This window comes from Phocoena sinus, chromosome 2 (genome assembly GCF_008692025.1).
Source record: "Phocoena sinus isolate mPhoSin1 chromosome 2, mPhoSin1.pri, whole genome shotgun sequence".
NCBI lineage: Eukaryota > Metazoa > Chordata > Mammalia > Artiodactyla > Phocoenidae > Phocoena > Phocoena sinus.
Window position 1 is genome coordinate 146,843,645 of NC_045764.1, and position 26,504 is coordinate 146,870,148.

The 26,504-nt window shown below is 44.0% G+C and overlaps 1 long non-coding RNA gene across 3 annotated transcripts; it reads right to left on the reverse strand.

Moving 5' to 3' along the window:
- Positions 1-62: 62 nt before the first annotated feature.
- LOC116746532 lies at positions 63-25,353 on the reverse strand. 3 transcript variants are annotated; one of them, XR_004347787.1, is made up of 5 exons: positions 25,144-25,353; positions 17,309-17,601; positions 6,591-6,712; positions 431-642; positions 63-342 (listed from the first exon to the last, which is right to left on the reverse strand). It is a non-coding gene; the product is annotated as an uncharacterized LOC116746532 (long non-coding RNA). The 3 variants fall into 3 exon arrangements; XR_004347798.1 differs by lacking the exon at positions 17,309-17,601; XR_004347792.1 differs by lacking the exon at positions 431-642.
- Positions 25,354-26,504: the final 1,151 nt, after the last annotated feature.

Sequence of the window (26,504 nt, forward strand, 5' to 3'; positions counted from 1 at the left end):
CGCCCCTCTCCACCCCCTGCGCCTACGTCGCCCTCCCTCCCCTCCTCCCGCCCCAACGTGCGGGCTCTCTCATTCTCAAACCCCAGGTTGACCCATTTCTCTCTCCCATTGGACCCCCGCATCTCCAACCATTGGTCCGAGGTACCTGTCCGTTTCCTGGGAGAGTTCAACACCGCCCGTCAGGAAGAGGCTGCGGCCTCATTGGGCGCCTGAGGAAGGATGGGTGGATACTCAAAGGTAAAGCTGAGCCCTCATTCAGACCAAAAAGGGTGAAGGAGACCGTTCCCTTTGTTTGCCGCTAAGAGGTAGGGATTCCACTGGGTAGCATCTGTGTTCTTCATCCTAAAGTGAGATTTTGAGAGTGAGCAGAGGAGAAGCGAGCTGGGTTGCGGGCCCCGTGAGAACTCTTTCTTCTCCAGCGCCTTCTTACCTTTGGATTTTCCCTTCTCTTGGAGCTGCCTCTGCCCTAGTCCTACCAGGTGGATCAGCTTCCACTCCAGTCCGACTGAATTGCACCCCGACTCCTTCCGTAACCTTTCATCTAGTAAGACCTTCAGGCCCACTGGAATGTTCTTTAGAACTCTTAAAACTACAGTTCTCGCCTCTGTGAAGACTGCATACAGCTCGCCCTTTCCTAGGTTCCTGTAAGAAGATATTCCAATACCGTTGATTTTTAGAATTCAGAGGAAAGACCACTTTACTGGAGCGCAAACTGAGGGTGGGAAAGCTGTCGGTGAAGTGGGCTTGGTCTCTCTGAAGAGGCTCAGTTTCTCTACAAATCTTGGAATTTTTTTGCCTGGGGGGAATTGCACCTTGGATCACAGTGACCTTAACAGAAATCAGATTAAGAACCAAAGCTGAATATACATCAAAACGATACTTCAGTTCATGAGCAAGGCTGACTTTTCTACATCCTTTCGTTGTCCTCCACTTCTCAAACATGAAAGAAAGAAAGAAAGGAAAGAAAGAAAGAAAGAAAGAGATGGCCCCTAATATTTCTTCTGTGCTTTAATCCTTTCACGGCAATATAGATTTCCAGTGAGATGGTTCTCTGACATTTCAAAACAAGCCCATGCTGAGAGATCTAGCCTGATCTCTACTAAACTTTTCCCCTTCCGTGGTAGGAATAGATCCGATTTATTTGGCATCCACTGAGTGTTTTTTGTCTAATTATAGTTTGGGGGTAATTGTTAGACACACTGAAGACAGTGGGGCAATTTGGAAAGAAAGCCAGGGCTGGCATCTCCAGCTTTGCTGCCACCAGCTGCAAGATCTTGGGCAAGTACTCAACCGACTGCTCAACCTCAAAGTGAGGGGGTGGACTGGAAGATCTCCTATGATCTTGTAGGCCTGACATTCTGTGGCTTGTTCATGAGTATGGCTACACTCATGTGTCCCCCACCCATTTCAGGCCTTGAAGAAGTTAGGGTAGAGTGCCATACCAAAGGTCAACTGCAGTAGGGCTTGAGAAAGAATTTCTGAGTAAATGCCCTAAAAGAGTGTCCACATTCTTATTGTGCATAGGATCAGTGAACTGGAAAAGATATGGATGAGTCTTTGAGTAAACTCCCTAAATTTTGTTCAGAATAAAACTATGGCACTCCCAAGCAGAAGAGATCAAGTAAGGAGGGGGTAGAGGTATTTCATGTTTTTAAAAAGACCATAAGACGAAATGTTTTCTTGATAAAAATTTAATTTGGAGGAAGAAGGAATTTTCCAAAATGATGTAGACACACGGAGAGAAACAAACAGAAAAAAAACAAAAACACTAAAAAGGTATAGAGAAAAATTGTCAGTGGTGATCTCTTTCAAGTGGTAGGATTATGAATAATTGGGCAATTTTTATTGTCACTTTGCTTATTGATAATTTTGTATGTTTTACTATACAGTTTTGATCTCTACTTCTTCCCCACCCAGAAGAGAAGAAGAAAAAAAAATCCTTGATCCCTCTCAGTAGGAAAAGTCTAATTACCCACATAACTTAAATCTTTCATGAAGTGTCATTCATCAAACATTTCAAGAAGTCATTCAGTAAATATTTGTTGAATGGATAAGTGCTAGGAATTCAAATGAGGGAATATCCTTCAGGCTAAAGCTGTCTAGCAGAAGTTGTCTAGCCAGGTTTCATGGAAGAGGCAGAACTAAAGCCAGTCCTGGAGGTGGATGTAGGGGAACAGGGAGGAACCTGCATTCAGGATTGGAGGGTGAACATGGACCCACCACAGAGGTGGGGAAGCCCGAGTAAGCCCAGGGATACAGTAAAAGAATGAGAAAGAACTCTGAAAAGATAGGTTGAGGCCAGATTTGTCGAGGGCCTTGTAATTACTTGTTTCAGACAAGTAAATATTTAATTGACTATTTGTAATTATTTAATGTCTAGCTCGTTCACCATGAGGGCAGCAACCCTCTGATTCTCCAAAGTTGTCCCAGCACCTAGAGGGCTCCTGGCACGTAATTGGTTCTCTACATATTTGTGACTGAATGACTGACTTGAATACCAGGCTGAGGAAAAAAAAGTCTGTGTTTGGTTTAGCAGATAAAAGTTTAGCCCTGAAAGCTTTTGAGTAGGGCTGGGAGGTGACCAAATGTTACCATCTCTGAGGATGAGAATAGATGAGGAATGGATGAGGAGGTGCTTAAGTCGGGCATCCAAAGGTGTATACAGCTTGATTAGTGGAGAATAGGAAGCATGGAAATGGAAATTAATGCAGTGGATAGAAATCACAGAAATACCAGCTTGAGATGAGGTGAGAGAGCAAAAAGGGAGTGATGGAAAATAAACTTTACTAAATAAAAAAAGGGCAGATTGCAAAAGACTTTGAAAGGCAAGTAGAATTACCAAGATTTCACCACTATTAAGCAAGGGGTGACAAATGTCACCCCAAAAAGAATCATTTTCTCTACCACACTGAAAGGTATAGCATAAGGCAGGGAGAAAATAATAGCAATTGGTGATGTGGCTTGGCAATGGACTTCCGTCAGAAGATCATGCTTTCTCCTGGCTCTGTCCTTTGAAATCCATGTGACTTGGGGCAGGGTACCTGTTTGAACCTCAGTTTCCTTATTTTTAAAGAGATGTAAAAATAGAACCTGATTTTTATAGAGGTTTGTAGGATTAAATGAGACAAGTCCTACAAGAGCTCTTAGCATGCTGCCTAGCACCCACTAGATATTAAATGTATTTATTTTCTTCTTTCCTCTACCCATCAGGCTCAGAAGCACTCAAGGGAAGTAATTAGTTAATTGCACCCTAGGAAACTGCAGAGGCTTCTTTTTTTTTTTTTTTTTTTTGTGGTACATGGGCCTCTCACTGTTTGTGGCCTCTCCCGTTGCAGAGCACAGGCTCCAGACGCGCAGGCTCAGCAGCCATGGCTCACGGGCCCAGCCGCTCTGTGGCATGTGGGATCTCCTGGGACCGGGGCACAAACCCGTGTCCCCCACATCGGCAGGCGGACTCTCAACCACTGCGCCACCAGGGAAGCCCTACAGAGGCTTCTTGACTGAGAGTTAAACCAGGGTTTTTCCCTTAAAAAAAAAGAAGAAAGAAAGAAAGAAAGAAAAGGGAGAAAGAAGGAGGGAGAGGGAGGGAGAAAAAAACAAACAGGCAAACAAGCATCATAGACTGATGATTAAAGTTTGGGGCCTTGGCTTTTAACTGGATCGGAATCCATACTCACTGTTTGCAATTAGGCAAGTTAATCCCCTGGTCCCCCTAGCTCCCTCATCTGGAAATTGGGGATAATAACTATCTCACTGGGCTCCTAGAATGATTAAATGACAGGATGTATATTATGTGCTTAGCACAGAGTCTGTCAAGTAGTAGTAGTTATTGTTATTATTTGAACCTAAAGCATGATTTGGTAAATGAATATCGCTCTCTCCTCAGGTCTTCTGGGAAGTATTTTAAATAAGTACTTTGGTGCTAAAATCCCTCAGGCAGATGTTCAGCTTTTCCAAGAGTCAGCCCACCCCTCTCACCTCTCACAGTACACCATTTCAGGAGAGGAGCCCTAGTTCCTGATTCATAAACCCCATTTGCAGTAATATGACATTCAGTAAATGTTTCGGGACAATGTGTGGTAGGGCTGATAGGACAGAAGTTGGAGCCAAACACTCGGGACCAAATCATTGTCAATGTCACTGTGGACAAGGCACTTCCTTCCTCTGAGTCTCCATTTCATTTGTTATAGAATGAGGCTGTTTGGTTTTTTTTTTTTTTTTTTTTTTTTTGCGGTACGCGGGCCTCTCACTGTTGTGGCCTCTCCCGTTGCAGAGCACAGGCTCCGAACGCGCAGGCTCAGTGGCCACGGGCCTAGCCGCTCTGCGGCATGTGGGATCTTCCCGGACCGGGGCACGAACCCGTGTCCCCTGCATCGGCAGGCGGACTCTCAACCACTGCGCCACCAGGGAAGCCCTAGAATGAGGCTGTTTTGAGGATTAGATGAAGTCAGGAGGACTCCCTGCAGTACCTAATACATAATAGGTGCTCAATAAATTGTAAATGTTCTTATCACAATCAATAGTATTTTAATTCCTGTCTTCTGAGAGTTAATGGGGCTTGAAACAACAAAATGGTAAGAAATCTTCCCTCCTTTCTTCTCCCTTGCATCTCCTACAAAGACCTCAGTTCAGAAAACAACTGTACCATGGCAGCTCTTTATTTTTTTTTTTGATACGGACCATTTTTAAAGTCTTTATTGAATTTGTTACAATATTGCTTCAGTTTTGTGTTTTGGTTCTTTGGTCACGAGGCATGTGGGATCTTAGCTCCCCAAGCAGGCCTTGAACCCACACCCCCTGCATTGGAAGGCGAAGTCTTATCCACCAGACCGCCAGGAAAGTCCCATGGCAACTGTTTAGAATGTCTCATCTCTGGAGACCAAGTTGCATTTTAACAATGATCAGAGTCTTTTAATCAAGGAATAAAGATCAAACGTAATTTCTGCTTCTTTCAGCCTGGTTGCAGAGCTAGCCCCGTGGGACGGCTCTCTATGAAATTAACCTCTTACGACCATGCTGGGTCTGCAAGGATTTCATTTAAGCCTTTCAATCAGGGACCCCAAATAGGTCCAATCAAAAGAGAATTAAAGGGAAGATTATCCGTACAATTGGGGTTTTTGAAGAACATGTAATGACTGGGAAAATGATCACATAAAGTGGAAAGGAAAAAGAGATAGAAAACTATCTGTTGTAATCTTAAAAAAATTTTTTTAAGTAAATTGGATAAATCAAGAAAAAGAATTGTATATGTAATATATTTCTAATTTTATGGAATGTATGTGTGCATTAATATTATTGAAAGAAATATATCAAAATGTAAACCGGGCTTCCCTGGTGGTGCAGTGGTTAAGAATACACCTGCCAATGCAGGGGACACGGGTTCAAGCCCTGGTCCAGGAAGATCCCACATGCCGTGGAGCAACTAAGCCCATGCACCACAACTACCGAGCCTGCGCTCTAGAGCCCGTGAGCAACAACTACTGAAGCCCGCATGCCTAGAACCCGTGCTCCACAACAAGAGAAGATCCCCACGTGCCGCGTAGCCACTAAGCCTGTGCTCCACAACTACTGAGCCTGTGCTCTAGAGCCCGTGAGCCACAGCTGCTGAGCCCGCACGCCACAACTACTAAACCCCACGCACCTAGAGCCCGTGCTCCACAACAAGAGAAGCCAACGCAATGAGAAGCCCGTGCACTGCAAAGCAGAGTAGCCCCCACTCGCCGCAACTAGACAAAACCTGCGCGCAGCAACAAAGACCCAACTCAGCCAAAAATAAATGAATAAATAAACAAATTTATTTTTTTTAACAATGTGAATAATTATCTCTAGTCTAGATGATTATCTCCAGTCTAAGAGTGATATATTTTCTTTGTCCTGTACTATTCAGTATTTTCTACCATTAAAATGTACTGATTTTCTAATCAGAAAAGTATCTTATTATTAATGATCATTAAGAAAAATTTTAAGGATGTGGAAATGTGCATAGTATAACAATAAATGAAAAAGTAGTGAAAAAAATCCTTCATACAATATGATTACAAACGTGTGTGGGTGCACGCGTGCGTCTGTGTGCATCAAGTGTAGTACCCAAAATCTCATTATTAATCATTTCTGAGCTGAGTGGTGGAGTATGGGTAATTTGTATTGCCTTCGTTTTACTTTTATTTTCCATATAGCTAAAATAACCATGCAATACTATTAGAATAAAGAACCACAAAATCTTTTTTTTGGTAATAATGAAATAGATTTCAAGCTGAAAGCATTATTGCAAGTTAGAGAGATGGTAGAGGAGGTAAAAAAGATAGACCCTGAGGATGACAATAATAATAATATTAATAACAATATTGATAATGACTCCTATGAATTGAGGGCACACTGCGAATGCCATCACTGTTTACAATCATTTTTATTTTTCAGAGTCTTTAATGACTCTTCCAAGCAAACAAAAATTCCTGGAATATAAACAGTCCATTGCTTGCCTATCTTTTCCACCTCCTGGAGGGAACATTCTTAAGTTATATGCAGACAGACATGTGGCTAGGTACTTTTAGAACTATTCAGTAATTTAGCTTAGCTGTGGTCTTACTCACCTAACACAGGCATAGACTTCTTTTATTCTTCAGCTTTTCAAATCTCCGTCTTTAAATCATGTTGGTGACCAAGACTTAATTGAAACTTCAGCTCACTGTCTCGCTTTTGAGATTAATGCCTCCTTATCAGAAAAAAAAATCAATTTAAAGATTTTTGTTATTTCTTATTTAAATAAACCAGTAAGATCTGATGAATGAGCAACTCTCACAGTTGTTCGTGAAAAATACATTTTATGAGAGCAGGAGCTGTGTAGTTATGGACGTGGCACAGCAATGCCCTCCTAGAGACCATGGTGGACAACCTCGCCACCGTGTGGTATTGAGGAGTATGGCGGCCATATTTCTCTCTTTTTTAATGACATTTTTTTTCTAGTTTTACACTTCTTTTTTAAGTAACTTTATTTATTTTTAATTTTTGGCTGCGTTGCGTCTTTGTTGCTGCGCGGGGGCTTTCTCTAGTTGCAGCGAGCGGGGGCTACTCTTCGCTGCGGTGCACAGGCTTCTCATTGTGGTGGCTTCTCTTGTTGCAGAGCATGGGCTCCAGGCACACGGGCTTCAGTAGTTGTGGCACGCAGGCTCAGTAGTTGTGGCTCGCGGGCTCTAGAGCGCAGGCTCAGTAGTTGTGACGCTCGGGCTTAGTTGCTCCATGGCATGTGCGATCTTCCCAGACCAGGGCTCGAACCCGTGTCCCCTGCATTGGCAGGAGGATTCTTAACCACTGTGCCACCAGGGAAGTCCCTAGTTTTACACTTTAAGTGCTGAAAGTAACCTTCGTGATCACTGGGTGGAGCCTTTTCAATTGTTGTGGAAACCGAAACCTAGACCATGGATATCACTGGGGCTTGAACCCAAATCTTCAGACCCTCTTCTGGCCCTTTCTTGCCACACAATTACTTCTAGTTCTTCAAGTTCACTCAGAGACTAGCTGCATGTCATTTGAGGGGAAACTTAGCACCATCTAATGCAATAACTCAATTTTACATCCAAGGAAGCCCAAGTCTAGAGAGGACAAATTACTTGCTAAAGGGTCCACAGCTAATTCTGTGTCCCTTGTTTTTTATTCCATTCATTCATTTACTCACCAAACATTTACGCATGTGTCTACTATGTGACAGGCACTATTCAAGGCACTAGAGATACAATAGTGAACAAAAATAGACAAAACGCCCTTCATAAATCAATCTTCTAATAGGAGAGACAGACAAATAGAATAAGCAAGTAAAATACACAATATAATATTACAGAGGGATCTGTGTTAAGAAGGGAAAAGAGGCAGTGGAGGGAGAGAGTGGAAGATGAAATGTTAGAAGAGGTTGTATTTCAGAGTGGCCAGAGGAGTCCTCCTTAGCAAGGTGACTTTTGAAATAAAGATCTGAAGAAATTGAGAAAGCCAACCATACAGATATGGGGGAAGTGCATTCAGGCAGAGGAAACAACAGTGCAAAGGCCCTGAGGCAGGATCGTACCTGTGTATTGAAGAAAAGAGCAAGGAGGCCACCCTAATGGGTATGAGAGTTCCAGGGTAGCAAGAAGTAGGAGAAGTAATGGGGTGCCAGATCATGGGGTACTTTCCAGTCAAAGGAGGACTTTGGCTTTTACTTTTGTGAACAAAGAAGAACAAAAAGCATTACTCATCACCCAGTTCTACCAGGGTGAATTTGCAACCCACTGGGGTCTCCCACTCACAGTGTGCCCTGAGAGGAATTCAGAAGGCAAAACAAGATGAGGCACTCTGTGCTCAGGATAAATGGGCCGCTAGATAGTAGACACATGTCTCAGGAAGAATTTCAATGACCCCAGATTTTTGCATCTTCCATACATAGAAAAGCACTAAAGTCATTAACTTGAGATGTCTGTTCTTTGTGACCAGCAACACTCTTCTACCAAGATGCATGCTTGACCTCATGTGTTCCCTAGCCCCCAAAATTTGTATGTAAACTGACTCCCTAATTTGGAGCAGTTCCTCAGAGCTCAGTGGCTGTCTCCCAGGCTACAGTCCTTAGTAAGTCCCTGAAACTCGACAACTCTTATGTTGTGTGTTTTTAAGTTGACACTTTGAATGAGATGGGAGCCATTGAAGAGTGTTCAGCAGGGGAGTTGGGTGGTCCATCTTTAACAGGAACGCTCAGGTCACTAGGTTCACAATGGGCTGCAGAAGCAAGGGCAGGGGCGTGAGATGGGGAGTCTCTTCAATAATTCTGGCAACAGATAGCAGCAGGTTAGACGATGGGGGTGACCAGGAGTGTGGTGAAGGGTGGTCAGAATTGTAAACTATATTTTGAGGGTAGAGCAGCTATCTTTGCTGGTGGATTGGAAGAGGTGGGAAAGAAAGAGGGGTCAAGGATGACGCCAAGGTTTATGGCCTGAGCAACTGAAAGCATAGCATTGCCATTAATGGAAAACAGAGAGCATCTCAGCAGCTCACTCTTAGGCATGCTCAGTGTGAGATCACCGCCCCACCCACAAGTGGAGATGTCGGGTGGGCAGCTGATTATGTAGGTCTGGAGTTCAGCCAAGAACTGTTAAGTAGTAACAGTCCAGTCCAGAAAACATGAACTCCATAAAGTGACTAAGGGCACCATAGAAAACATTCAAGCCCAAATGGTAAAATACTTCCTATTTTGGCATGGAGCTTTCCAGATTTCTACCCCCCAAAATTTGTTTTTTATTTTCACTGAATGAAAGGTTCTTTAAATTCTATAGTGCTTTACACTTTTCAAAAGTTTCACATACATGATTTCACATAATCTCATAATAACCCCTTTTTCCCCCACCCCTAGATTCCCCCTCCTACCCCCACTGGTAACCACTAGTTTGTTCTCTATATCTGTGAGTCTGCTTCTTTTTTGTTTTATTCACTAGTTTGTTGTATTTTTTATTTACTCTTTATTTTTATTTTTGTGGGGGCTGCGTTGGGTCTTCGTTGCTGCATGAGGGCTTTCTCTGGTTGCGGCGAGTGGGGGCCACTCTTCGTTGCGGTACACAGGCTTCTCATTGCGGTGGCTTCCCTTGCTGTGGAGCACGGGCTCTAGGCACCCGGGCTTCAGTAGTTGCAGCACACAGTCTCAGTAGCTGCGGTGAGCACGGGCTCTAGAGCGCAGGCTCAGTAGTGTGGCGCACGGGTTTAGTTGCTCCGCGGCATGTGGGATCTTCCCGGACCAGGGCTCGAACCCATGTCCCCTGCACTGGCAGGTGGATTCTTAACCACTGCACCACCAGGGAAGTCCCATTTGTTGTATTTTTTAGATTACACATATAAGTGATAGCATACAGTATGTGTCTTTCTATGTCTGACTTATCCAGAGAAACTTTTTAAACGGCTCTGCCTTGCAGAGTTGAAGGCTGTTCACCTTTTACTCACAGACGTGACATGAGTCTCGCGACACTGGTCAGGTCTGTGGGATGACGTTTGCGTGTTTTCTGGGTTACAGAATGGAGCCCCGCGTGGGCCAGTGGGAGCCCCAGAGGGCGGCCTGTCAGGCCAGTGGAACGTCAGGGAAATGATCTTGTGCTTCCTGTTGAACTAAAGGTGGCTCGATCCCGATTTGAAGACTTCCCTTTGTTTCTTTGGATTGTGTTGATGCCCAGGTAAGGAGCAATTGCTTACAGCAGTGTGATCTGTCTCTTTATTATTTCATTACTTGCCCTTAACCCACCCCCTACTCCACCCTCCCATAGCTTTACACGTGATGGAATTGACATTCTTTCTTTTGCATCTTGTCGTCTCTTGGGGACAACAGCAAGGGATGGCAGAGTGACTGAGAGCTTATTGGGTACCAGGCAATAGGTTAGGAGTTAATTCACATGCCCTCATTTGGCGTACAAGGACAATGCCGCTGACGTACCAACTAGGCCACCACTTGTAACAACGACCAACATGGAAACAGCATTTTCAGTTCCAAAAACACTTTTACACATAGGTGCACTGATTAGGAGTATAGCTTCTAGAACCAGGCTGTCTGTGTTTGAATCCCAGTTCTGTTATGACTGGCTGTGTGTTCTAGGACAATTTACTTAACGTGTCTGTTAAACCTCAGTTTCTTCATCTTCACAATGGGGATTTAAAAAATCGTACCTACCTCCTAAAGTGCTTTCCTATAGCTTTATTGCAGTATAATTGATATACAAAGAACTGCACATACTTAATGTTTTAAATTTGGTAAGTTTGGATGTATGTAAACGCCCACAATCTGAAGTGGTTTTAAGGATTGAGGTAATACATGGGCAGCTCTAAGAACTGTGCCTGCAGTCTAGTGAGCCCTCAATAAAGGCAGATGGGATTATATTACCTCTTTGGGCCCTCAAAAAAAAATTCCTATAAAGCAGGTATTCTTTTTAACCGACTTTGCTAATAAGGAAACTGAGGCTCAGGGAAGCTACTTAATGTGATAACTCAGTAATAAGTAGCAGAAGCCCTAGACCCAGTCATGGGTAACAGCCTTCGATCCCCAAACTTTTCCTGGTCGGAATCCATTTCCTCCCGAGGGTTGGTTTTTGTGTTAACTTTCTCACCAAGTCTTCTGGTGTCCACTGGCTTTGTGAAAGAACACACTGAGATGGGAGGAGAATAGCAGCAAAAATAACCTTTCTCGAACACCTCAGTGTGTCAGGCTGGTGTCCAGCACTTCTCATGCCTTTCACATTTCATCTTCACCAAAAAACTATGCGCTGGGTACTTTTAATAATCCCTTTGTATATAAACTGGGGTCCAGAGCCATTAAGTTACAGGAGTGGTGTGAGTTGGGGCAGAATCCAAGATCCACCCGTTTACGCACAGGAAGACTTTCAGGTTCCGATATGGGAAGGCTTTTAGATCCGGACTGGGGGAGGCAGATTGACTCCCACCCCCTTATGCTAACCTGTCCCCAGGCCAAGCTGTGACAGCCAAGCAGTGACACCTGGGGCAGCGCCACCGACCCTTCAAGCTCAGAGGCTATGCAGGCTCTCAGCCCTCCCAGCCCAGGGCCAGGCCGAACCCCTCCACTTGAGACGCAGTGAGTGTAGCCTCCAGTTCAGAGAATCCCTGGTCCAGAGGGTGTCTCCAGGCATGGAGGATGGACTGAAGATGTCTGTTTGGGGCCAAGGAGAGCGCAGAGGAAGTCTGAGATTTGGACTCCATCCCACACCCCGTCACCGTCCCCATCGCAGGCCTCACCCACCCTCCCGGGTCAGGGCTGGCAGTCTGCGCTTATTCCTTGCCTCTTGGCATTTAGATTCCCTTGCTCCTCTTCTGGGCCTCCAACATGTCATAAGTGGAATTTCTCATGGGTAAATGGGACCCATTTCCCCACTCAGACGTGAGGCTAGGTGTGGGGGAATAGAAACATATGGGGGCTTGGCCTGAGTTTAGGTTTTAATGTGAGCAACCTGGTGTCTCTCTCTCTCGATCCTTCCTTCCCTCCTTCCTTTCTTCTTCCCCCCACTCTTTCCTTCTTTCCATCCTTCCTTCTTTTTACAGAGAGAGGCAGAACCACAACATACAGCTTGAGCAAGCTCCGATCTCCCAACTCCCACCAGAGGCGGCCTGCTTCCTACCCTGGGCGAGCTGGGTTCAGAACAGGCACTTTGCACACTTCAGGTGTCTTTGGTGTGGGGCACGGATGTGGCCGGGTGTGACTGTTCTCCCCCTAAGTTAAGCCACTGATCGTAACTATATGTCCGAGTGCCTATTAATAACCGCAGGCAGCCCACTTGTCCCCTGTCACTCCAGCTGCTCCAACAGTGATCCATTCTCTGCCCTGCCCTCCTCCCTCATGAGCTACAGCTGGGTCTACAGATGCCATCTGCTCCACATTCCCCTCTCTCACGTGCCTCATCCTGCATCCCTGCGTTGCTCTCTTCTGGGGCTGTGACACCAGGTCACTAATACGGGAAGTGAGAAGGAAAGGAAAGAAGGAAATAAAATAATAACAACTGATTCTGATAAACCCTCCAACCCTTAACATTCTACATCCGGGTTCCTTCCAGTCATTGACGATGAAAATAGCACTCCTGGGTCTCAGAGTTCCCAGGGCCTGTGGTTTGGATAAGGAGCCTTTCCACTGGGTAGGCTTGCTACAGATGCTGAACCCACTAACAGCCGAGGAAATTTATCTTCTTGTTGGTGAAGCCTTCAGCCCTCCCATTCTGTTTGTTTCTTCCCTGACTCAGCTTCTCTCCGTTTTTATAAACTGCTACCAAGGAAGGACTTGAAATTTGAAGTATAAATAAATAATACCTCAACTATTACCTGAAATGAAGATTTGAAACTTACAAGGGACCCAGGAAAAGAAGCATCTCAATAGAGAACAAGAGCTCTAGGAGAGTCGGTTCTGGGTTCTATGTCCCCAGTTACTGACTGGAGCATCTCTCATGCACATTCGCATCCTCAATAACACCAACCCATTCCTACCTTGGAGCAGAGGATGGCACCAGATCATCCTCAAGATCTCTTCTAGCTCTGAAGAAATGGAGATGAACAGAAGAATGGACGCCACCAGCAAGCTGGGAAAAAGAAATCTTAAGAGCCTTCTGGTTGGGACCCCTGAAATCAGATGGCCAAGTGTGGCCTATACAGCATAAATATTATGACTCTGACAGTAGTGATATCAGCCTCAGGCCCTTTTGTAATTCCATCTCTTCAAAATCATCCTTCACTACTTCCTGCAAACAAAACTTCCTCTGCCTAGTGGACTCCTACCTACCCTTGAAGACCTAGCTCCAAATCTCCACACTCTGGGAACACTTTCCTGACCATCCTGAAGACACACAGGAGGTTTCCTCTCTGGGTCACACGGGACTGACCCGCACTCAGAGCCCTCGCCACTTTGCACTGCCGTCTCCTCTCCTCCCTTGACCATCAGATCTTTGAGGAAAGAGACTTGGCCTTCATCTTTGCCTGGCACATTCCTGGTTGTCCTACTTTGAATGGAGAGAGGTAAGAGTGGTTATATAATGATCTACCGTCATGAAGGCTTTCCCCTACATTTTCTCATTTAGCCTTCACACAGCCCTGGTGACATGACTTGCCCAGGTCATTTGGTAAATAGCAGAACTGGAAGATCTCACCCAGTTTGGGGACCATCAACCCCAGCTTGTAGGTGTCCCTGAAAGCCTCCTGTCACGTAGGAGAAAACTTCCCCAAAAGTCAGTATTCCCCTCACCTTCCTTCTCCTCTCTCTCCCATCAAGTTCAATTGTCAGATGGCTAAGATAGCCGAAAGGGTTTTTTTTTTTTTGGCCGGGCTGAGTAGCATGTGGGATCTTAGTTCCCGGACCAGGGACCGAACCCATGCCCCCTGCAGTGGAAGCACGGAGTCTTAACAACTGGACCACCAGGGAATTCCCTAGCTGAAAGTTTTGATAACCTGCCTTCTTTCACTGTTTGTCTACCTCCTCTGGCAAAGACCCCACCTGAAGAGCAGAAACTGTTCTCCCGGAGGCCACCAGACTTCAGGCCTCTAACGTCAGAGCCCGGGCTCTCTGCCTTAAAGCATGATCTTTCTGAGTTGTTGCAGACCCCGTCTCTAAGATGGCAACCTAGCGTAAACCACGATATAATTGGGGGCTCTTGAGGGCTCCTCTGTAATTGCTAAGAATCATCCACTGGATAGAGAGGAATGATATATATTCTATATTCATCATCACAATTCATCAGGTTCTCTTCCTTCTAGCTGTGTGTCCTATATAGCAAGCTATTCAGTACTCTGGACCTCGGTCTTGACATCTGTGAAAATAGGAATTTAACTTAATCAATATAAATTAGATACCACTGCTTACAGAGCCCAGGCTAGGTAGTAGGGCTATAGATAACAGAATATTGGTCTCTGCCCTCAATAAACTAAAGTCAAATGGGAGAGTCAGGAATTAAAAAGCAGGACCCACAGCAGAGTGAGATAAAGTAGATATGGAAGAAAGGCTATTAATACCTGATTTGCCAACCTGATTTGACAGTTGGGCCAAGAATCAAATGAGGTCATGAATATCAAGTATTCTTAAAGCACTACAAATGTAAGCAAATATGTTATTTGTCTTCTGTAAGAGACACCAGATGCGTTGTGTGCTCAGATCTCTCCTTTTCCAAGAACTGCCCCCGTACCCAAATCCACATCATAATGGTGACGCGCCCCCTCCAAGCGCCACTTTGGCCATTTTGGTTGATTGAGCCAGACGCAGACCCCTGGCCCAAGCTGGGCCACATAGCCTCCCTGCTCTAGGTTTGGAGTGGGAATGAAGGTAACTCTGATTGAGTCACCCTGGCCTCTTGATTAGAGCAGATACAAATCCTGGAGGCACAGACAGCTATTTTCTGACAAGGTAGACTGAAAAATTAAAGAATGCCCAACTGCCACATCTGAATGGAAAAGTGAAGCAGATTTAGAGAGGAGACAAGACAAGGGGCAGAGTCTACCTGGCATTCAGGCCTTAGTTCAGGTCTGTGCCTGGCTGCCAGAGATGGCATCCCAGTAAGGACCATTTTTTGCTAAACAGCTCTGATGGCCTTCAATCCCTTGCGACTAAAAGATTTGTCATTAAGCAGTTTCTAAACAAATTCAATTCAGGCTAATGTAGGACAGAAGTCCCTCCCTAGCCCATGTAAGAGCTGTGCCATTCATTCATTCAGTCAGTCAATTAGTCAATGAATATTATTGAATGCCAACTATTTACAAGATTCATAAGAAGTAGAAGAGAAGTTGGCTGTATCTTCTATGGTATAAACCAGGCACTGGGTGTCAGCCTTCAGGACAGCCCGCTCTCAGAGCTCCTGAAATTCCCCAGTTGTGCCCTGGGAGCCCTTTGGTGGCACCTGATGCTGCTGTCGCTTGCAGTTGTTCCTGAGAGGCTCTGGAGCCTTGGACACCATGACATGTGTCTGCGCATCACCCCTCCCCTTCTGGTAGCAGCCACTAGACCCTACTCTTACCACCCCCCACATACACACATACTTTTGGGGAGCTGCCCTACCCCATTCCATGGTCTTTTGGTGAAGCTGTTCATCACAGGACTCCTCCCCTGATCACGGTGTGGACACAGGACTTAAGTGGGCAATCAGAATCTCTTCCTGGGGAATCTGAATTTTGAGTTGAGACAAATACAGAGAGTCATCTCATAGCAGCATCCCATAAAACAGATTCCCCCGGTGCCCTACTGAGAGCAGGGCAGCCCACTCCCTGGACTCAGTTGTTCCTTTAAAGCTGTAGCCACTCCAGCATCCATCACTCAAAAAATAAATATCTTCTGAACTAAATCGGCCAATCAGTTACTTGTAATCTAAGAGTCCTGAACTGTCTCCTTTTCAGATCAATGCTCATGGATGAATGAAGAAAAGAGAAGGAAAGTAGAAGAAAGAGGAAAGCTGCTTCAGGTTCCCTACCCAAGCCTACAGCCCAAGCCTCGATCCTATTTTTAAGACCCTTTACTGAGCCTATATTTATCATGAGGTTTTTTTTTTTATTAGTTATGGAAATCTACACAAGTAATTTGGCTGAAGGCTGGAGCTTATTTCAGGAAAGCAAGTCTTTCATTTCTCCAAAGCCCCTGTTAGCTCCTCCCGCACCTGTTCTCTCTTCTGTCAAGCCACCTATCGCTAATTTCCAGAGCAAAAAGAACCAGGATCCAGATTCCAAAGCAGGATGTAAGTGATGCTTAGAGAAACAGGTGTGTGATTTTTGTCATAGATTGTCTTAATGTAATCTTTCCAGTCAACACATATGCCTCATGAAAATGCATTTCTTATCTCACAAAGGTTGCCTCCCAAAGTAAGACTCATAGAATCCCCCCAAATAAACCATAAATCCAAGCCCCTCATTTTACAAATGAGGAAACTAAGGTGCAGAGCAAGTAGCTTGCACACTCGATAACATGGAGCTAACCAACAGCAGATCCAGAACCAGAATTCATGTCCTTTCGCCACTAGGTTGGAGTTTTTCCACTATTTCATGCCTTCTCTCACACTACAACTCACTTTCTTTAAATATAAGAATTTCCTTAATCTGTATATATATAAATATTCTATTGGGCGATAAATACTTGACAGAGGATCTGTATACAAAAACCCTAAAGTATGTGCCTCCACTAGTATTCAAGATCCATACTTTATGCAAATTGTCAGTATGGATATAGAATTCAACTGCACAATTTAATGTACATTCAACTCTTAACTAAATACAATGTAAACAAAGTTACCTGGTACTCAGTTATTATTTTTTTTCACTCCCCAAAGTGAATGGTAGAATTAGAACCAATGAAAGAAAAATGACAAGGAGTTTGATTTGGGCAAGACGTGTTTAAGGCGATGCTCAGAGGTGGTGAGTTCTCCATCACAAGAGGTCAAGCAGAGGTCAGACAAACAATCATTTTTCAGGGATGTTAGAGAGCGCTGGTTCTCCACCTCTTTCATAAGCACCAGAATCATCCCAAGAGCTTGTTAAACAGAGATTGCTGGGACCCACCCCCTGAGTTTCTGATTCAGGGAGTCTGGGATGGGGCTTGAAGCTGTGCATTTCTAACCAGTGCCCAGGTCATGTGATGCTGCTGGCCCAGGACCACACTTTAAGAACCACTGCGGTGGTTAGGATGAGACATTTCACTCCAGCTAAGGTATACAAAGCTAGGTCACATTTCCATTCAATGTCTTATCAGACAGCTTGGGTTCAGTGTTGCCACATGAAACTGGGCTTCTTTCCTGCCTGGGGCTACCTTTGGTGATAGTCGAAATCCTGCACATACCTCTGTGCTCACCTTGAAGCTGGGACAAAGAGAGCCTCCTTGAGGCTGACAGACACCTAAAGTTGCTCGTAGCGTAGGATAGGCGGCCAGAGACACAGTGTCACAGCTCACACCTGGATGTGACAGTCCTCTGAAATCAGTACCATGGGCACTGGAACACACTGTTGACGGTCATGACGAAGCACCAGTCCTTACTTTTTCCAAGCGCCTCTCAGAGGGAGAGCCAGAGAATCTGCCATTGCTGACCACGGGACCACAGTTGAAAAAAAGGACATTCTGCTCAGCCCTGTGATCCTTGCCTACACCTGTGAAAGGACACAGCCAACATTTACTGATCTTTCACTCCATATGAAGTATTGCTATAAGCAAGTAACACGTAGCTCTTATTTAATCCTTTTAACAACACTGCAAGGTAGTAATTGGTAGAATTGGGGTGTGCACCCAGGTACTTCAGCTCTACACCCCACACTCTTTTTTTTAATTGAAGTATGGTTGATTTATAATGTTGTGCTAATTTCTGCTATACAGCAAAGTGATTCAGTTATACATATACATACATTCTTTTTTATATTCTTTTCCAGTATGGTTTATCACAGGATATTGAATATAGTTCCCTGTGCTATACAGTAGGACTTTGTTGTTTATCCATTCTCTTTATACTAGTTTGCATCAGCTAATCCCAAACTCCCACTCCGTCCTCTCCCAACCCCTGAAACCACAAGTCTGTTCTCTATGTCCACAAGTCTGTTTCTGTTTCATAGATAAGTTCATTTGTGTCATATTTTAGATTCCACATATAAGTGATATCATATGGTATTTGCCTTTCTCTTTCTGACTTACTTCACTTAGTATGATAATTTCTAACTCCATCCATGTTGCTGTAAATGGCATTATTTCATTCTTTTTTTATGACTGAGTAATATATCTATATCTATATATAGATATAGATAGATAGATAGATAGATACCACATATTCTTTATCCACTCATCGGTTGATGGCCATTTAGGTTGCTTTCATATCTTGGCTATTGTGAATACTGCTGCTATGAACATAGGGGTGCATGTATCTTTTCAAATTATAGTTTTGTTCAAATATATGCCCAGGAGTGGGGTTGCTGGATCATATAGCAACCCTATTTTTAGTTTTTTGAGGAACCGCCACACTTTTCCATAGTGGCTATACCAATGTACATTCCCATCAACAGTATAAGAGGATTCCCTTTTCTCCACACCCTCTCCAGCATTTGTTGTTTGTAGACTTGTTAATGATGACAGGTGTGATGTGGTATCTCTGTAGTTTTGATTTGCATTTCTCTAATAATTAGCAATGTTTAGCATCTTTTCATGTGCCTGTTGGCTGTCTGTATGTCTTCTTTGGTGAAATGTCTATTTAGTTCTTCTGCCTATTTTTCTATTGGGTTGTTTGGTTTTTTGTTGTTGAGTTGTATGAGCTGTTTGTATATTTAGGAATTTTAGCCGTTGTTGGTCTCATTGTTTGCAAATATTTTCTCCCTTTCCATAGGTTGTCTTTTCGTTTTGTTTATGGTTTGCTGTACAAAAGCTTGTAAACTTGATTAGGTCCCATTTGTTTATTTTTGCTTTTATTTCTATTGCCTTGGGAGACTGACCTGAGAAAACGTTGGTATGATTCATGTCAGAGAATTTTTTGCCTATGTTCTCTTCTAGGAGTTTTATGTACACCCCACACTCTTAATCAGAGATAAAATTGTTGTCAGTGTAAGGAACAGAGAAAGAGCTTGTCCTTCCTCACACTGTTACACTAGGCCAGAGTTTTAGCCCCTGGTTGTTATAACGGTCTTTCCTCACCTCTAAAGACCTGAGCTCCTGAAGTTTCATCTGTGTGTTTCACACATGCACACAGTTATTGATTCCAAAGCTCACTCAAAGTACTAGGTGACTAGGTCAGGAAGGGTTTCCAGCCTTAGACACATTCTGCCCACAACAGCCTTTCTAATCTGATAATCTCAGTACTGGTGTTGAGCCCAAATGGCCATTCTAGGCTCACCCTTGCCATTGATTTAATTTACCCTTTGGGGAGCCTTGGTGTCACTTCCTGCCTGCTGACCTTAGCTGGGACCATCTCAGGCATCGGAAGTGTTGAATAATATTAAACTGTAAAGAGATGTAGTCTGAGTATTAAATCCCTTTCATTCAGGTAGACTCCTTGGCCCCTGATGCATATTTCTCCAACTTCTTCCCAACAGTCAACCACACACAAGGCATCAGACCAAAGCTTGCCATATTTGCTTCCTTCCTCCAGGACAATGGGCCACCACTGGCTCTATCTTTGCATAATTAAAGGGACAATTCTTGCAAAATAGGATTTGCCCCAAGGTCCTTTGTAGTACCCATCCTAGACTTTAGCAGGTGCCTCTTTGAATAGGCAGCTTCTCTCTCTAATGAAATAACTAAACTTTTACCTTCCTTAGGCCCTTCTATCCAAGCATTGGCAGTTTAATTGTGTCATCGTTCAACATATATTGAGCACCTATTATATATAGGGCACAGTGCTAGGAGCAAAAGATAGAAATAAGATAAAAAGCTCTCCTAAAGGTAAAGGATAAAAGCTGTGCAAGGCGGCAACATCCCCAGGTCTCCTGCCCCAAAGGTGACAGGAAGGGCGTGGGGAGGGGATCAGTGGTAAACGAGAGGGAAGAGATAGTAATCAGTAGTCTGAAGACTGTCTGCTAGTAAAACCAGAACAGGCTGACATTAAGTCTATTTAAGAACAGCCTCAACAAAGAAAACTTATTAGCCAACACTATCAAAATAGACCCACTTTCTAAATATGTAGCTAAACTTTTCACTCTCCCACAACTGCATATAGAAACATCTCACAAGAATAACTTTTTACAACACACCCTCTGCAATACATGCCGCTGTTCCCATCTGAATAGCAAAATAATTGAGGTGCAGATGGTAAGTGACTTGCCTGCTATTGTGAGGCAAGGCAGTGAAAACCCTAGAAACTGGTTCTAAGCAGCTTCCTGGGAACAGCCTTAGATTTCACAAAGGGTCCTTAGATAAGCATTGCAGTTACCTGTGACTGCACAACAAATAACCTATCACCCCCAAACTGAGCCACTTCCAGCAATAACCATCTTTTGTTCATGATTCTGCATTGGGACTGGGCTTACGAGGGCAGTTCTCCCAGTCGTGCCTGGGGTCTCTCATGAGTTTGCAGTCATCTGGTGGGTTGACTAAAGCAGGATGATCTCAGATGACCTCACTTACAGGACCAGGGTCTTGATGCTAGCTGCTCCTCTCCAGCTGATGTCATTCAATTGTCTACTGCAGGCTACATGGCTGCAGAAGCATGCCAAGCGGGCTAGGGTGGAACTGCAAGATCTCTTAGGCCTAGGTTCTCGAACTTGTACAGTGTCACTTTTCCAACATCTCACTGGTCAAGAAGCAAGTCACAAGACCAGTCCAAATTCAAGAAGTGGGGAAATAGACTCCACCTTCTGATGGCAGGACCTGCAAAGTATTATGGCCATGCTTTTCACAATGAGAGATAGCTAGGCCTCATTTTTACCAGGCTGCACACATTGGCTGTTATTGTCACAGCTGGGACCCAACCAGCACCCACAAGCCCCTGCTACCTATGGGGATGGTTGCAAGAAACATCTTCTACGTTGGAGCTTGAGAACTTGGGGACTTAGCTTTAGCCCCTGGATGATGCCTGAACTCCTGGGATATCATCACATATATATGCTGAAATTACAAATGAAGTTGCAAGACCAGCAATCATTGAGTAGACACGTTAGTGGTGATTGCTGCCATCAATGCCCAGGTACACAGAGCAGACACCATACATTCATAATCACATCCTCACATGATTTCTCAGGTGATAGCCTAGCATCCCCAGACATGGCACACCACTTCTTCAAAGACAAGTTAATACAGAGCAAACTCATTGTCTTCAGATTTCACAATATGTTTTAGAAGAAAATACTTTGCTAGACCTGATTATTGTTTTTCTTTATAGGCAGGCCTCTCAATATTTGGCAGAACACAAGAAATTCCTGGCTCAGGCAAGGAGATGAAGGAGTGAGGAAGGAGCCAGAAATGGCTCTGTACAAGATACCTAAGAGAGGCCAACCTTGCTACAAATGGATTAAACTTGTCCAAGTGAGGGCTAATGAAATCTAAAAGTTTTACAGCCTTCATTGAGATATAATTGATACAGTAAACTGCATATATTTAAAGTAGACGATATGGTAATGAAACCATTACCTAGGAAACCATGGGCACAATCAAGATAACGAACATACTCACCAAGCCCATAAGTTTTCTCATGCCGCTTTATCATCCCTTCCTCCTGTCCCTCTCCGCTTTACCCATCCCCAGGCCATCAGTAATCCGCTTTCTGTTGCTAATGATGACTTTGCATTTCTAAATGCAAATAGGAAGACCTAGTATACATTCTTTTTTTGCCTGGCTTCTTTCACTCTGCATGATTATTTTAAGTTTTATCCACAGTATTGAGTAAAGCAATAGTTTATTTCTTTTAATTGATGGGTAGTATACCATTATATGGCTACACCATAATTATTTGTTTATTCCACTGTTGATGGACATTTGGGGTGTGCTATGTACTGAAGTATGTCTCGCCAAAATTGAAGCACTAATCTCCAATGTTACTGTATTTGGAAATAGGGTCTTGAAGAGGTAATTAAGGTAAACTAAGTCATAAGGGTGGGGCTCTGATGGGATTCAATTAGTGTTCATAGAAGAAGAAACACCAGAAAGCTCTCTCTCTCTCTCCAAGCATAATCAGAGGAAAGGACAAAGCAGCCATCTGCAAACAAGGAAGAGAGCCCTCAACAGAACCAGAACCCTGCTGGAATCTTGACTGTGGACTTTCTGGCCTCCAGAATTGTGAGAAAATGAACTTCTGTTGTTTAAGTCATGCAGTCTGTGGCATTTTGATACAGCAGCCTGAGTAGACCAATACAGATCGTTTACAGTTTGGGGCAATTCCAAATTAAGCTGCTCTGAACACTTGTGTCCAAGTGCTTGTGTGGACACATGCTTTTGTTTCTCTTGGGTAACTAAATAGAAGTGAAATGGCTGGGTCATATGGTCCGTGTATATTGACCTTTTTAAAAAACTGTCCACACTATTTTCCAAACTGGCTGTACCATTTTGCATCCCACCAGCAGTGTATGGAATTACCAGCTGCTTTACATTCTTACCAATACTTAGTATGATCAGTCATTTTAATTAAAAAATTTTTAATTTTAAAACAATTTAATTTTGGATAGCAATTTATTATTCCCCATCCTAGTGAATATATGGTGGTATCTCATTGTGGGTTTAATTTGCATCTCCCTAATGGCTAATGATGTTTATCATCTTTCCATGTACTTGTCGTTCCTGTATCTTCCTTTTTTTTTTTTTTTTTTTTGCGGTACACGGGCCTCTCACTGTTGTGGCCTCTCCCGTTGCGGAGCACAGGCTCCGGACGCGCAGGCTCAGCGGCCACGGCTCACGGGCCCAGCCACTCCACGGCATGTGGGATCTTCCTGGACCGGGGCACGAACCCGTGTCCCCTGCATCGGCAGGCGGACTCTCAACCACTGTGCCACCAGGGAAGCCCTCCTGTATCTTCTTTAGTGAAGTATCTGTTCCAATATTTTTGCTCTTTTATTATTGATTGAGAGCTAATTAAATGTAAATTTGAATAAGCATAAGCATAGAAAATTAGACCCAGAATCTTACTGGCTGTCCAGTTTGGGCAAGCCTGGGAATGGGGACCAGAACATGCAGGAAGAGTGTGTGGGCTTTGAAAACTTGGAGGAGGGTGGTCAGGGCTGAACGGAGAGTGGGCGGTAGGTCTGAAGATAAGTTCTGCCAGCTTCACAATTTTGTCTAAGTTTGGTCTTGAGCCCTGCCTAACAGTTTTCTCACCATTGACACTTAATTCCAGCCCCCGGATGCTTTGAGAGCCCCAATTTCATGACACTTTCTGTAGGAATTTATTTTAGGAATGCACCATATGTCACTCCTGCCTGAAGAAGCTTGCCAAGTTTGTAGGCAAAGACAGAGACACCCACAAGAAGTATCTAGATAAGATTTGGCCCAGAGTCCTGTCTGGAAGTAGAGTTGAGAACAAAGTAGTATCTAAAACACATCCACTAAAGCGAAGACCTAGGAGAGGAGGAATGAAAAGAAAGGACTGAGGGATGATAGGAGTGAGAAAGTATCATACACTTGGTGCTGTGATCAAGGACACTGTGCTCACCATGGATAAGTCCTTGCCAGAAAGAGACAAGTGGGAGAGAATCCAGGAGACAGCAGAATAAATGATGAAGGATCGGAGAAGCTGATTTATGAAGCCAACTTAATAGAGCTCACTGAAGCTAGTTCATGTGACAAAATGCAACTGAAGCTGATTTTCCATCAGAGTCTGAAAGAAAATGGAAATGCTCTTTAAAAAGATTAGGAAAATAGCAAATGTAAGAGTCAGCTTGTCTAGCAATCCCATTAAGTAAACTGAAAATAACTTTTGCATTAATCAGACCAATTCTTTTTTTTTTTTAACATCTCTATTGGAGTACAATTGCTTTACAATGTTGTGTTAGCTTCTGCTATATAACAAAGTGAATCAGCTATATGTATACATATATCCCCATATCCCCTCCCTCTTGCGCCTCCCTCCCACCCTCCCTATCCCACCCCTCTAGGTGGTCACAAAGCACCGAGCTGATCTCCCTGTGCTATGCGGCTGCTTCTCACTAGCTATCTATTTTACATTTGGTAGTGTATATATGTCAATGCTACTCTTTCACTTCGTCCCAGCTTACCCTTCCCCCACCCCATGTCCTCAAGTCCATTCTCTACATCTGCGTCTTTATTCCTGTCCTAAGCAGACCAATTCTTGATCTGAACATGTCCTCTCCATGTTCTGATGAGCCGCTCATTGGCATTCTCTTATTATCTTCAATCTTTCTCCTCATTCTGCACTTCTTTCTTTTTGTCTGGTGACTGTCATAATTATACAAAAATCTTCACTCTGGGAGTCCTTATTTCTTCACCTTTTAGAGGAATCTTCCTTCTTGGCCCCCATCCATAGGTCTGCCCATCCGTGGCCATATCTGTATTCCTTTGGCTCCATATAGTTGGCACAGGCTGAGGTTTACCCCACCCCTTCCCTTATAGACCAACTCCTCTTGAATTAGGACTTTCTTCAAGCCAGGAGCTCAGGAAAAGATAATAAATGATCCTTAATTCCACCATCCTAACTAATACTCACCCACAGCATTTTGGAACACTTCCTTCTAATTATTTTTATCCTGTATTGGAATAACTCTGGTAAAATTACATCATCTCAGATTGGAACCAAGATGGCAAAGTAGAAGGACATGCTCTCACTCCCTTTTGTGAGAGCACCAGGATCACAACTAGCTGCTGGACAATCATTGACAAGAGGACACTGGAACTCACCAGAAGGGGTACCCCACGTCCAAGGACAAAGGAGAAGCCACAGTGAGACGGTAGGAGGGGCACAATCACAGTAAAATCAAGTCCCATAACTGCTGGGTGGGTGACTCACAGACTGGAGAACACTTATGCCACAGAAGTTCACCCACTGGAGTGAAGGTTCTGAGCCCCACGTCAGGCTTCTCAACCTGGGGGACTGGCAATGGGAGGAGGAATTCCTAGAGAATTAGACTTTGAAGGCTACTGGGATTTGATTGCAAGACTTTGACAGAACTGGGGGAAACAGAGACTCCACTTTTGGAGGGCACACACAAAGTAGTGTGTGCATCGGGACCCAGGGAAAGGAACAGTGACCCCAGGAAAGACTGAACCAGACCTACCTGGTAGTGTTGGAGGGTCTCCTGCAGAGGTGGGTGGTGGCTGTGGCTCACCGTGGGGACAAGGACACTGGCAGCAGAAGTTGTGAGAAGTACTCCTTGGCATGAGCCCTCCCAGAATCCACCATTAGCCCCACCAAAGAGCCCAGATAGGCCCAAGTGTTGGATTGTCTCAAGCCAAACAACCAAGAGGAAGGGAACCCAGCCCCACCCATCAGCAGTCAAGCAGATTAAAGTTTTACTGAGATCCGCCCACCAGAGCAACAGTCAGCTCTACCCACCACCAGTCCCTCCCATCAGGAAACTTGCATAAGCCTCTTAGATAGCCTCATCCACCAGAGGGCAGACAGCAGAAGCAAGAAGAACTACAGTCCTGCAGCCTGTAAAAAACCACATTCACAGAAAGATAGACAAGATGAAAAGGCAGAGGGTTATGTACCAGATGAAGGAACAAGATAAAACCTCAGAAAAGCAACTAAATGAAGTGGAGATAGGCAACCTTCCAGAAAAAGAATTCAGAATAAGGATAGTGAAGTTGATCCAGGACCTCAGAAAAAGAATGGAGGCAAAGACCAAGAAGATGTAAGAAATGTTTAACAAAGACCTAGAAGAATTAAAGAGCAAACAAACAGAGATGAACAATAAAATAACTGAAATGAAAACTACACTAGAAGGAATCAATAGCAGAATAACTGAGGCAGAAGAACGGATAATTGACCTGGAAGACAGAATGGTGGAATTCACTGCTGTGGAACAGAATAAAGAAAAAAGGATGAAAAAAAATGAAGACAGCCTAATAGACCTCTGGGACAACATTAAATACAACAACATTCGCATTATAGGGGTCCCAGAAGGAGGAGAGAGAGAAAGAACCAGAGAAAATACTTGAAGAGATTATAGTCAGAAACTTCCTTAACATGGGAAAGGAAATAGCCACCCAAGTCCAGGAAGTGCAGCAAGTCCCATACAGGATAAACCCAAGAAGAAACATGCCGAGACACATAGTAATCAAATTGGCAAAAATTAAAGACAAAGAAAAATTATTAAAAGCAGAAAGGGAAAAATGACAAATAACATACAAGGGAACTCCCATAAGGTTAACAGCTGATTTCGCAGCAGAAACTCTACAAGCCCAAAGGGAGTGGCATGATATACTTAAAGTGATGAAAGGGAAGAACCTACAACCAAGATTACTCTACCTGGCAAGGATCTCATCCAGATTCGATGGAGAAACCAAAAGCTTTACAGACAAGCAAAAGCTAAGAGAATTCAGCACCACCAAACCAGCTCTACAACAAATGCTAAAGGAACTTCTCTAAGTGGGAAAAACAAGAGAAGAAAAGGACCTACAAAAGCAAACCCAA